Source organism: Coenobita brevimanus, chromosome 77 (genome assembly GCF_032717465.1).
Source record: "Coenobita brevimanus isolate Jiangsu-jjx chromosome 77, ASM3271746v2, whole genome shotgun sequence".
In the NCBI taxonomy this organism is placed as follows: domain Eukaryota; kingdom Metazoa; phylum Arthropoda; class Malacostraca; order Decapoda; family Coenobitidae; genus Coenobita; species Coenobita brevimanus.
In genome coordinates, this window is record NC_137030.1 from 31,480,623 (window position 1) to 31,493,672 (window position 13,050).

Here is a 13,050-nt window from a genome sequence, read left to right on the forward strand (position 1 = left end):
AAGGTTGGTGAGGGCTTTATCTGACCCCTCCCATTCAAACAATATCCTCTATGCTAAATTAAATAATTGAAAGTTAACTAAGAGTACTGAATATAAAAATAAATAAATTCCATTGGGTTTACCACCTTGATTAAAGAAAAATTTCTTTCAGAGTTTTGTGCCATTTTTCCCAGAAAAATGCTGTTATTATGAAACTTAATACATTACATATATGAGGACTTATACTTTATTAGCAGTCCTGTATTTTATCTCTGTATTATGGTGTGGCTCATTTCACTAGGCACACTGTTTCTGTATTTTATCTCTACAGTATATTTTGTGTGGCGCATTTCACAAGGCACACAGTTTGATCACATTCCAGATTTGTGCTCTTTCATTGTTTTAAGGTCTTACCTCAGTCCACCTATTTTGTGGGATTTAACCCTGCGTGGGCAAGGAGTTACAAAGTTTTGTGGAAGGCCGATGGCGGACCCCAAACCTTAATGGTGTATTTCTGGCATATTCATAAAGTTATATCTAAACTTTGTACATATGTTGCCTAGGACATGGCACGTGGAACCAACCCACCAAGTGTCCCTTGTTTTCTTTTTTTTTATTATTATTTTAACAATTTTTTTCATTTTATCACAATTTTATTAAACTTCGAGTGTGGAAGTACAGATTCTACACTTATTTGAATGTCTGATTGTCAGTATTCTTGGAATAGGTTCTCAAAATAAATAACAAGTTCATGTGTGAAGTAAATTAGCACGATCGTAAAATAAAACTATCCCTATAATGTTCAAATTTGGTACAACAATTTCTTGTTTTATCCTCTTGATGAGCATCTTCTGTATTACTACCACCACATGCATTTTCAGAATTATCATCAGAACTTACAGGAGATTCAATACTACTCACACTAATTTCACTGTCCGATCGTTCAAGCACATCATAATCATCAGCTTCGGATACAGATAAATCACCATCTGAATAATTTTCTTCTTCTTTGTCGCCTTCTGCCACTGCCATTGAGGCATAAACTTTGCTACTAGTATAGACATTGTCCTAATGTTTGTAATCTGAAATATCTGAAAAAAATATATAAAAAAAATTAGTCACATGAAAGGCCAGGTGGGGTACATTTACTGCAATGTCACTCCTTAATCGCGCGAAATTTTTTGCTCAAGTTTTATGATGTAATAAAATAACCATCTACAATAAAAGTCATGAGAGGCCAGGCTGTGAAAGTAAAAATGGCTTAATGGCAAACATTTTAAAAACATGCTGGGGTCCCCAGGAATTCCATTTGCCCACGTAGGATTAAGTTGGTGGTTGTGGTGGTGGTGGTGGTGGTGGTGATGATGATGATGATGATGATGATGATGATGATGATGATTTTTCTGGTGTACAGTTATCCTCACTTGATATGTATGATGTGTGTAGTCAAAATGCTACTCAGAGTGAACCACTTTGAGCTGAATATGCCTCTGACACATAACTGATGGGTTAAAAAATTACACTGAAAAGACAGGTTTGTGACTTCAGACTGTCATGAGTACCTGCATTTGAAAAATTGTGTTAATTCATGGGCAGTTATATTATGAGAAGCAATTAAAAAAAAAAAAAAAAAACTTGGATGTGGATTGTCTCTATTTACTTAACTCTTGGTGTTTGGTGGTTTGAAGTGGTCAGGGTGATGGCCTTGCATAGGTTTGATCTCCATGAGGTGAGTGAAGGTTTTTCTTAATAATGCAGTGCCACAGTGGGGGAGTAGACTAATTATCTACCTTTAAATGTACTGGACTACAGTAGCCTAGTCTGGGGCCCCTGTGCATTGAACGGTGTAAGATGGGGCTGGCTTTCTTTTTTTCCGTATCTTTTCATGCTATACCATTTTCCAGCGTGGACTGTTGTAAGCTCTGATTTGTTTTGCTTACTAAATTGGTTTTATATAATGTTACTGGTAAATAGTAGGTCATCTTAGCTCTCAACTCTACACATTTTAGTTACCGAGATGAATTTCCAGCTTACCATGTTTGTTTTGTTTTATAGTTTTAAATCAAGCTCTTTTTTTAGCCTCTACTGTAGTTTAAATTTCTGCTTTTTAGTTCATCCTGTGCATCTGTTCCTTGGCTAAAATATTCCATTGTCTGTTGCATACCATATTTTAGGAACATTTCCACTGCAATTAATAGTAATAATGATAATAATCTGGTCTTTTGTTCCTCAAAAATGCCTTTTCTTTCTAAATAGTTCATTGTATAGCGATCAGCTCTCATTTACACTTTACACCTACAAGAATTATGATATCACTGATATACTGTACAGACTTAATCAGAAAAAAAAAAAACAGCAATTAAGCCCTGTAGTCGTCTATCACAGCACCTCTCTTTAAATTGTAAGCTTCTTGAAAAGGGAATAGCTTTAAGCTGCCCTCTAAAAGATTTAACTGGAAGTGCATTGCCTCGTGAATATGACAGTTTGTTAGATGACGTTGAGTCGACATAAGGAAAAAGACTGATCAGAGAAAGACAACTGATGAACAGCTGTGGGCTTTCAAGGCACAAGGAATTAAGAGAGAAACCTGTACTGTACACAAGGAATTGTCATCACCTAACATCACACCTAGACATACCAACTGATGTTTTACAGTTCACCATGATACTTTGGTTTGTCAAACTTGAGAAGCTTGAAAGTAATAAGACACTGTTTAAGTTCCATATTAGCTTTTACTGGCAACCAATGCACCTCAGTTAGAAATGAGGTGGTTGGGGTTCTTCAGGGGAGGCGAAAGATAAATCTTGCCACTCTATTCAGCACAGATTGAACTTTCTTTGATAGAATGCAGACCAATCCATAACAAATTAGAATAAAAACATGACGCAGTACCACAGTAAAGTCTTGCTGTAATTAAAGTCAGATCTTCAAAGTACAGTATTCCCTGGCCCAGCCTGGAATTGAAGTCATGCCCATACAAAGGCCAGACCACTCACTTTGTAGGATGCTGAAAATACATGCTTAACATTGGTGCCTTTAGAATGTTTGTAAAACTACTGTAATACCGTAATTCTGCAGTATATAGCGAAAGACTGTTTAATGCAGTTCATTTACAAAGAGGTAAAAATAATATTAATATTTGTCATTTTCTTCATATGTTTGATCTTTATGCTATTGTATTGCATGTGATAGCATGTGATTTTTTTTTTTTTTTTTTTTTTTTTCCCCACAGTTTGATGATGCCCACATTTATGAAAAAGAAAGTGTATTAAGGATCCTTCCACATGCTACAGAGGTATATAAATATAGAGTACCCAAATACATACAAGTCTCACAGAACTTGGTCATGTTTATTGTTAACTAAGCGTTCCAACCAGTGTGAGACAATTTTATTTAAACTGATATAAGTCCTCACCAGCAAACAAGAATCATCATTATCATCATCATCATCATCATCATCATCATCATCATCATCCAATCCTGTGTTGCCCCATGAGGAATGTAGGAGCCCAGGGCTAGGCAAATTAGTCCTGACATTTAAGATGAGAGTGACCAGCCTCACTCATCCCTGAGTGGCATTACATGAGCAATAAGCCCTAACCACCTCTTGGATATAAACCTTCATCAGCTCAGTCCAATTGGAGTGCCATACTTGCCCACTAAACCACCAGGCGCCATAATTTGGTTGTATAGTTACCACCCAGCTTAGTAAATGGTTTCCTGGTGTACAGGAAGCCATTTGGTTTTTCACTCAGTGTAGAGTCACCCACAGGCAGAAGGAAGAGGAAAGAATGAAAGAAAGAAAGACTGAAGAGGGAGTGTAAAGTCACCCGTAGGCAGAAGAACAAGGAAAAGAATGAAAGAAAAGAAAGACAGAGGAGGCTGGAAGTAAAGAAGGATGGAGGAGAGGAAAGGGTGGACACCTGAGAGCAGCACTACATCGAGTGGGTGGATGGTGAGCGCCCCCACCAACCGTAGTATAATAGGAATTTTTTTTAATCCCCCCCCCCAGAAAAACATAATTTAGTCATTTTATACTGTACCATACTTTAAAAGTAATATACAGTACAGTATATACTATATACCTGTATATACAGGGTGGTGCAAATGTTTGTTGACATTTACCATTTATTCCAACAACAAAGACACACTTTTAGTCTCGTAAGTGTTCAAAGTGTCCGCCCTCACCATTGACACATTCCTGGAGTCTGTCAGCCACACCTCGACACACAGTAGTGCACAGGTCCAGGTTGATGATGATTTCCTGGCAGGCCTCTGTAATGAACTTATGCAGTTGAGGCAGAGTGTGTGTGTGTCAACCTACTTTTGCACCACCCTGTATAGTGCAATATAGCTACAGTATACAGTGCATAAGTTGCAGTGGTCGCTTGACATCCAGATCTCATAATGCCCTATTTTCAAAATGTATCATGGATGCTAAGTGGCACATGGCTGTATTTGTATGGTATTTTAAATCACATATAGAAATCACTCAGTCTTTCATTATCATAATATCAGGCCCAGTTCAATATCCGGCACCTTTTGCCTGGTTGTATTAAAACAATATCCAGTGAAATTAGGCAATATCTGGCTCCAGAAATGGGAAGCAGTCAGCAGTACTGTGCATTTTTCGGGAATAGTGTATATCATCCAGCTCAGACTTGGGACCCAATTGACACACCGGCAGACCCGGCAACACACCAACCAATCACAGTGCATTGCAGGAGTGGCCCACCTGATGCACCAAGCCTACCATTGCACTCTCATTCTCTCTCATGGACGCTGTATAGTGAGGACGTATCTGTGCATTTCTGAATTTGTGACTCTCGTGGTGGCTGTCCCCTCGTGTTGTGACATAGCCTGTGGCCCCGTGCTGTAGTAATCTTTGTGGTAGCCATTCACCACTAGACCACATGGGATTAGGTGCACTGTACTTTGTGGTGTAGTACTGTACTGTACCCTCCATCAATGCCAGCACTTGGTGAGTACAGTATGGTTATGATTATATTATGTACTGTATTACACTGTACTGTACTATATGTATTGTATCAGCACTGAATTGTGTTTTATGCTTGATTTTAATTTTTTGCTCATGGGTAATATTGTTGGAGTTTTTAAGATAGAGGATCAAGACAGCTTTGGGTAATGACACATTATCCTGCTTAATGCTGAATGGATAGTCAATTGGGGGTACCGACACAATGTCCAGCATTTCACATTATTCGTTGCTGGGGTTGGCTGTATTATGCTTGATAATTGAGAGATTACTGTTGTCAAAATCACGTAAATCAAATTCGCGTAAGTTATGACACGAATGTATGTATTTAGTGGGTCTAAATTTTCATAAAAGGGATAATATGGGCTTGTGCTTGGGGTGCCTGGTATCAAATGGGATATCCTATTGGCTCTTGCATTTGTTATTATCACGAGCCATATTCAGCACCATTTTGTGCAGTAACCAAGGGATCTGTGTATACAGTGTTGTAATTGAGGGTGCATTTTCTGGTTGATGTGTAAAGTACTGTACATATGTTCAGGTTATGACTTTCTGATTTTCATGATCCTTAACAAGAATAATACAGTACTGTACTGCTTCACAATATTTCATATTTATTTTGTCTTTGCTGCCATCAAACAGTTTTATCCAGCTTAGGAGAGAATTATCAAAATGAAGAAGTTAGATACAGGTATAGTCTTTATTAACCCATTTAATACAAAACATCATTTCATAAGTTAAATAAAATTACCTGGTAGGAGCTGGTCTATAGTATAAATGACATTCTCTGGCTGAAGGGGTTAACCACATCATCCTTATAGGTCTCACATTGTCTTAGTAAACACAAGATGTGTCCTTAGGGTCAAGGGGTTAGTAGAGATGGTTTATAAATTCTCTATCCTGGAGTCCTAATCTAATCATTTGGTATTAGCGGAATGAAATACAAAGCTTGTCCTTTGGATGAATGAAGGAGTTAATTGTTGTGCTCAGTATTCCAGTCCAGTCACATAATTGTAATTAACATTAGCTTGTTAGCATTCCTTGCATATAATTATTGAGAATACCGTTTTATCTTCGTTGTTGTAAACTGAAGTAAACTTTGAGCAGTTGTTAGAGGATAAATAACCATGGCACCAGTTATATACAGGACACAGGTTTTGATATTGACAAATTGATGAGATGGTTATAAAAGTTTAATTTGATAGCAGTTTTACCCATTGAGACTAATGTTCAATCAACACAGACATTAATACCGCACCGTCTCAAGAGGTAAGGTTTGTATTAATGCGCAAGTGATTATGTTGGAGGATGCATTGGAAGCCTCTGTATGGTTGTTGATGATGAAGATGATGATGGTACAGTTTAACATCATGCATTCCCAGTATTTAGAGGCTAAGGGAGGCTCTGAGGGGACTGTTTTTAATCTCTTCATGTAGGAGGTGTACTGTAACTTAAGATAACATTTGGCCTGAGGAAGACTGAAGTATGAAAGATTTACTAGTTATTCTATGTGTGTTCAGTGATCTGGATTATAGTACCCTACCCTCAGACTCTCCCACACCCCAGATCTCACAGAGGTAGTAAGGGAATGGGTGTTGCTGTTACCTTTAGTATGGCGGGGTTATAAAAGGTGACCAAAAGGTTCAGAAGTTGATAACTGGAACCTCACCAATAAGAGATATGGTTGAATGTTGGTAATAATGTTCATGATATTTACTGTCCTTGTAGAGACCAAGGAAAAGGGCAGATTATACATCTGTGTATTTACAAAGGGCAGTACCAGCTTTGTATGTATTTAAAGACATACTGATTGTTATATGTTTGAATCTTTTCTGTACACAAGAGTAACAAAACAAAAAGAGTGGTATTAAACAGAATGCAGTCAGTGAAGTACTTTTCTGTTTGGGGGAAAAAATGGGTTTCTTATAGGTTATAAAGAGGAGGAAGACTGTACAAAAGAGAGAAATGGCATATCAGACAAAAGAATAAGACAGATCAGCTGTCAGAACAAGGTAAACTAATACAGATCAACTCTAAAGACAAGGTAAACTAATACAGATCAGCTTTCAGAAGGTAAACTGGGTAGCAGTATTTTTGCAGGAAAGAATTAGGAGTACCTGTATTATAGGGAAAATACAGAATCCATCAAAAGACCTAGTGAGTTGCAAACAAGGTGAATTTTGCGGTGGTAATGGATGTGTTCGTTCGTTTTCGTTCGTTTTTAAAGGCTCCAACATGCTTGCATGTGTCGGCCTTGGTCACCTAATGGCGGCTGTCCATGCTGCACGATCCATTGCAGCCTCCCTGTTCAGTCCCTTAACCCTAAGGTCACACTTAATGACCTCGTCCCATGTCTTTCTCGGTCTACCCCTCATAACCCCACCCCCAATATTAACACTTCTCACCTTCCTCACCCAACTATCATCCCCCATCCTCTCCACATGTCCAAACCACCTCAATCTACCTCTCCTCATCACAACACCAATACACTCCAGTCCCATCCTACCTCTCAACTCTTCCATTGTAAACCCAGCCCCTCCAGGCCTTGGACGCAGGGACGCACTGCACATCCACCTAATCATTGTCATTTCTGTATGTCTGAGCCGGCGAATGTCTTCCTCCTTCACTGCCCAGGTCTCACTGCCATACAGCATTACACTCCTAACACACGCTGCATACAAAGACCCCTTAGCACGTAGGGAGAGCCCCCTCAATGTCAGGAGAGGCAAGAGCTCCCTGAACTTCTTCCAACCACTTCTCACCCTAGCCACAGAGCTAGCTCCAGCCCCACCTCCAGCACACAACATGTCTCCTAAATAACAAAACTCTTCCACACACTCAAGAGATTCACCAGCAAGTTCAATTCTTTCACGTCTGACGATCTCCACCTGCTCATCCCGGCACGCCGTACACATAAAATCAGCATTATCTCGCAGTCTACCTCTGATACCACTACATCTCTTATGCACCCATTTATCACACACACCGCACAAGATGGAATTACTTCCCACGCCCTTGTGGCAAACTGCACATGGCCACTCTCCCTCGTCTTTGACAGTACCGCCACCAACCCTAGATATCATCACTTTTGTTTTATCTGCATTTACCCTTAAACCCTTTTGCCCCATACCATCTCTCCACTTCCTAAACCTTTCCTCCGCCTCTCTTTCATTCTCTGCAATCAACACCAAATCATCAGCATACAACAACTCCCACGGGAGTCCGTTTCTAAAGTCACGTGAAAGGGCTTCAAGTACCATGATAAACAACATGGGACTCAAGACTGATCCCTGATGCACACCAACATTCACGGAAAACTCATCACTCAAATCTCCATTCACTCTCACCTGGGTGTGAGCACCCACATACATGGCCATAACCACCCTAACCAGCCACTCCTCCAAGCCAAGCTTTCTCATTGCCCACTTCACCACCTCTCTAGGGACTCTGTCAAAGGCCTTTTCCAAATCAACAAAAACAAAATAAAGATCCCTTCTCCTACCAATATATTTTTCCTGAAGCTGTCGAACAATGAATATGGCATCAGTGGTCCCCCTACCTGGCATAAACCCAAACTGCATCTCATCAATATTCACTCTTTCTCTAATCATACCTTCTAAAACTCTCTCCATTACCTTCATTATCTGATCTAAAAGCTTTATACCTCTATAATTCCCTCTTTCCAGGGCATCACCCTTCCCTTTATACACATTTACAATTACACTCTTCAGCCAATCATCTGGGACAACACACTCATAAATAATCCTATTTATCAGGTCAGTGACTAAACTCACCCCTATATCGCCTGAGGCCTTCAACATTTCGGCAGTCAACCCAGACACACCTGCTGCCTTCCCCACCCTCATCCTGCCTATTGCCTCACTCACAGTAGCAGTATCAATCAAAGGCCAAGGGCCAGACACTGGATCTGCTGGCTCCAAACCTTCCCTGTCCCAGTCAAACTCCTCATTCAACAACCGGCTATAATGCTCTCTCCATGCATCTTTAATATCCTCACTGTTCACCACTACCCTTCCTTCATCATTCTTCACACACTGCTCACCTATGATATCCCGATTATCCCTCTTCACCTGACCTGCCACCCTAAATATATTTTTCCTTTCCCATGATTTAGGTTATCAAGTAATTGTCTCTGTGACTCAGACTTTGCCCTGTATACCTCTCTCCTAGCCCTACGCTTGGCAGCCAAATATTCCTCTTTGCTACCACCCTTCTTCCATTCCCGGAAAAGCCTTCTTTTCTCCTTAATTGCAGCTTCTACACCCTCATCCCACCACCAAGTTACTTTATGTCTTGGTGGTCCTCTTGTCCAGCCGCATGTTACATCAGTAACTCTCAAGAAATTGTTCTTGAGGGCTCTGTACTGTTCATTAACGCCTCTGTCTACAGCTCCCTGTTCAGCCACCACTCTCCTCAACTCGCTATAGAAGGCATCCCTTACTACTTGGTTTTTCAGCTTCCATATTTTCCTCCTAGGTACATAAGTCCTCTTTTTCATCATTTGTTCTTTAAGCACCATATCACAAATCAATAGTTTGTGCTGCTGCACACACTCCTCACTTCCTATAACTTTAACATCCCTCACTAACCTCCTATCGGCCCTCCTAACCAGAAAATAATCTATCTGACTGCTATTTCCCCCAGACTCATACGTAATTAACCTACTGTCTCTTTTCCTAAAATATGTGTTGCACACAATCATGTCCGTTGCCTCCCCAAACTCGAGTATCCTTTCCCCTTCTGCATTCCTTAGACCATATGCACATCCCCCATGCACTCCTTCATAACCTTGGGCTGCTTCACCTACATGACCATTTAAGTCCCCTCCCAAAATCACTATCTCATCATCCCGCATACCACCCACCTCACGTGGGTGGATAAGGTATTTGAGACAGTGGAATATTCTTGTGAAAAGGACTACATGGTATTTAAGGATCTGGAAGACAAATGCAACAAGGTAAACAAAGAGTAAGGAAGGTATTGCAAATGTTTAGTGTGAATGAGAAGCTGATGGATACTATTAAAGAGTTTTTGTGATGGTATTGAAGCCTGTGAAAGGATGGGTAGACATCTGAGTGAGTGGTCTAATGTCAGTTTTGGAGTGAAACAATGTTGTGTGATGTCTGCATGCTGTTATGAGACAGGTATAACCTCCAGTTGTGAAGAGAGGGGTGAGAAAGGTAATAAATAATTGAGAGTGGAACATCACAGATTTGAAGTATACGGATGATACTGTGTTGCTTGCTTGTAGTGAACATGAACCTTGCAGACTGATTCAAGGTTTGATGTCTGTGAGAAAGGTAATAAATAATTGAGGGTGGAACATCACAGATTTAAAGTATATGGATGATACTGTGTTGCTTGCTTGTAGTGAACATGAGCCTTGCAGACTGATTCAAGTTTTGATGTCTGTGAGCTTTTTGATTTAAAAGTAAATATAGGTATGAGCAAAGTAATGGTTGTGGAGAAAGAAACTGATTCCTAATGTGATGTGATGATGAATCGACAGACTTAAACTGGAAAGGAAATTTAAGTACAGTAGCTGGGTGCAGTGACAGCAGAGAGGTAAATATACAATGGAAGCATGAAGTAGAGTAATTCTGGGAAGGAAAGTGGTTAGTGCTATGGAGGTCTTGATATAAGAGAGATGTCTGAATGTGGCAACTGCAAGAGGATTACATGAAGTAGTTTTAGTGCCCATATTAACATAACAGATATGAGACTGGTGTCTCATGAAAAAAAAAGTAGAGTAAAAGAAATGGGGTTATTAGGGAATGTGTGTACAAGGGGCGTCACTATTTACCTGTACTTCCTGGGTAGAGTTTACTCCTTAGTATGGGCGTGAGGGGAGAACCCTAGGGGGACCCGGCCTGCAAAGGGCAATACACTACCCGCAGGGGAGTCACTGCCCGGGTCCTGTTCGTCAGTGAGGTGCAGGGAGGCCCTCCTGTTTGGGGGCCCTCGTATTGGAGCCTCGTTGGTGGGGTGCAGGGAGGCCCTCCTGTTTGGGGGCCTCGACCTGAGAGGTGGCCCTCGGGACTGGGGCCGAACAGCTGGAGGAGGCGAGCCTGTCGTCTCTGGCTCTGTGGGGTGAGGGAGCCTGGGTTGCCCTCGTCTGGAGTCTGCTGGTTGGGCCTGGGGGTCCTGGGACTGCGGTCGCCTATAGACAGAGGCACCGACAGGGTTGGGCTGCGGCACCGTCTCCGTCTGGTGTCTGGCAGGAACAGAGATCTCCCAGGCGTAGGAGGTAGGTCCGGTATCGGGCCTTGCCACCACTCTGGCGACACCTCCGGGGCAACACTCCCGGATAGTGATGAAGGGCTCCCTCAGGGTGAAGAGGCAGGAGAAGGATTCACGGAGTCCGTGTCCTCTCCGGTACGTACTGAAACTGGAGCCTCAGGTCGCCTTACCCTGGTACGTACTGCGGCTGTGGCTGTAAGCCTACCCGTCATACGAGGAGCAACTGAAGGGCGTACAGTGGTCGCTCCTTCCCCGCCACGTACAGTGGCCGTCGGCGCGGTGTTGCTCTCGTAGTAGGGAAAAGCAGTAGAGGGGTGTACAGGGGCCGCGCTCTGTCCGGTACGTACTGAGACCGTAGCCAAGGGTCTCTCTACCCTGGTACGTACTGCGGCTGTGGCCGTAAGCCTACCTGTCGTACGAGGAGCAACTGAAGGGCATACAGTGGCTGCACCTTCCCCGCCACGTACAGCGGCCATCGGCGCGGTGTTGCTCCCGTAGTAGGGAAAAGCTGCACGTACTGAGGCCGTAGCCAAGGGCCTCTCTACCCTGGTACGTACTTTGGCCGTAGCTGGGAGCTGATCTTCCCGTAGAGAAGCAACCGAAGGACGTACAGTGGCCGCTCCTTCCCCGCCACATACAGTGGCCGTCGGCGTGGTGTTGCTCCCATAGGATAGAACAACGGGAGAGGGATGCACAGAGGCAACTCTCTCTCCGGTGTGCACTAAGGCCATAGCCGAGGGTCTCCTTACCCTGGTACACACTTCTGGCCATAGCCTTGGGCCTCCTGCCCTTGAGGGTGTAACAATAGCCGTCAACACGGTGTTACCTGGGACTGAATCTTGTTCAGTCCCACCCCAATTCTGGCGATGGCTGTCCCACCCGCACGGTCGTTGGCTTTTTCCAGTCACCTGGTGTTGGGGTAGTTGCGGGGAAAAGGGACTCAGGACAGTAGTGTCCTGGTGACCCTCTTGACCTGGGTCACTAGGCCCACCGTTGTGTCCTCCTGGGGTGGTGGTGTGGTAGCGGCCCGGTGTTGGGGTGGCGGGGTGGGTGGTCCGGCGGCGGGTATTTTAATTTGCATGTGATGAAGCTCAGATAGGGTCTGTTCAGTCTTTTTTTTTTTTTTTTTTTTTTTTTCATCTGACTTGAGAGGGATTTGGTGGTGGAACCATCTGAACACTTTGCCATAGCATCAACTAGACACCAGCAGTCACATGAGTGGTAGGGTGGGGGGGGGGGAACTGAGGAACACTTTTTTTTCTTTTTTCTTTTTTTTTTTTTCACATCCACACGGGCGACCAAATACAAAGTTTGTCGTTAACTTTGTCATCCACTTAACAGTTTACTTACTGTATTCACCTATTTACAGATATTTACCTACTCAGCCACTGAGGTTTTGTATCTTTTCGGAGAATGAGATCCAGTCCTTATGAGTGGGATGTTAGGGGAAAAACAGATTGCACAATGGTAGGCTTCTACTCAGAGCAGATATTAAGCAGGGTGGGACCCCCAGAAGCTGCCTTGAGGGTGAAGGACGGCCCCTTGAGTCCTGGCCACTGCCATTGTGCTTGGACATAGTTTTTACCTAGCAACACAAACTTTGCAGAGTGGAAGACCTCCACCTGCACTAGGTTTTAGGCTAGGTGGGACTCCCAAGGATCGTCCCCCACAGGGAGAGGGGATGGCCCCTGAAGGTCCTGGGTATCCACAGGTAGTTCGCTATTTTGTGTGTGTTACCGTGTCCTGCTTATTAATGGCGGTTAATTTGCATTACTGCATTTCATAGTTGCCTCACTTTCCCTTCGTGTGCGTTT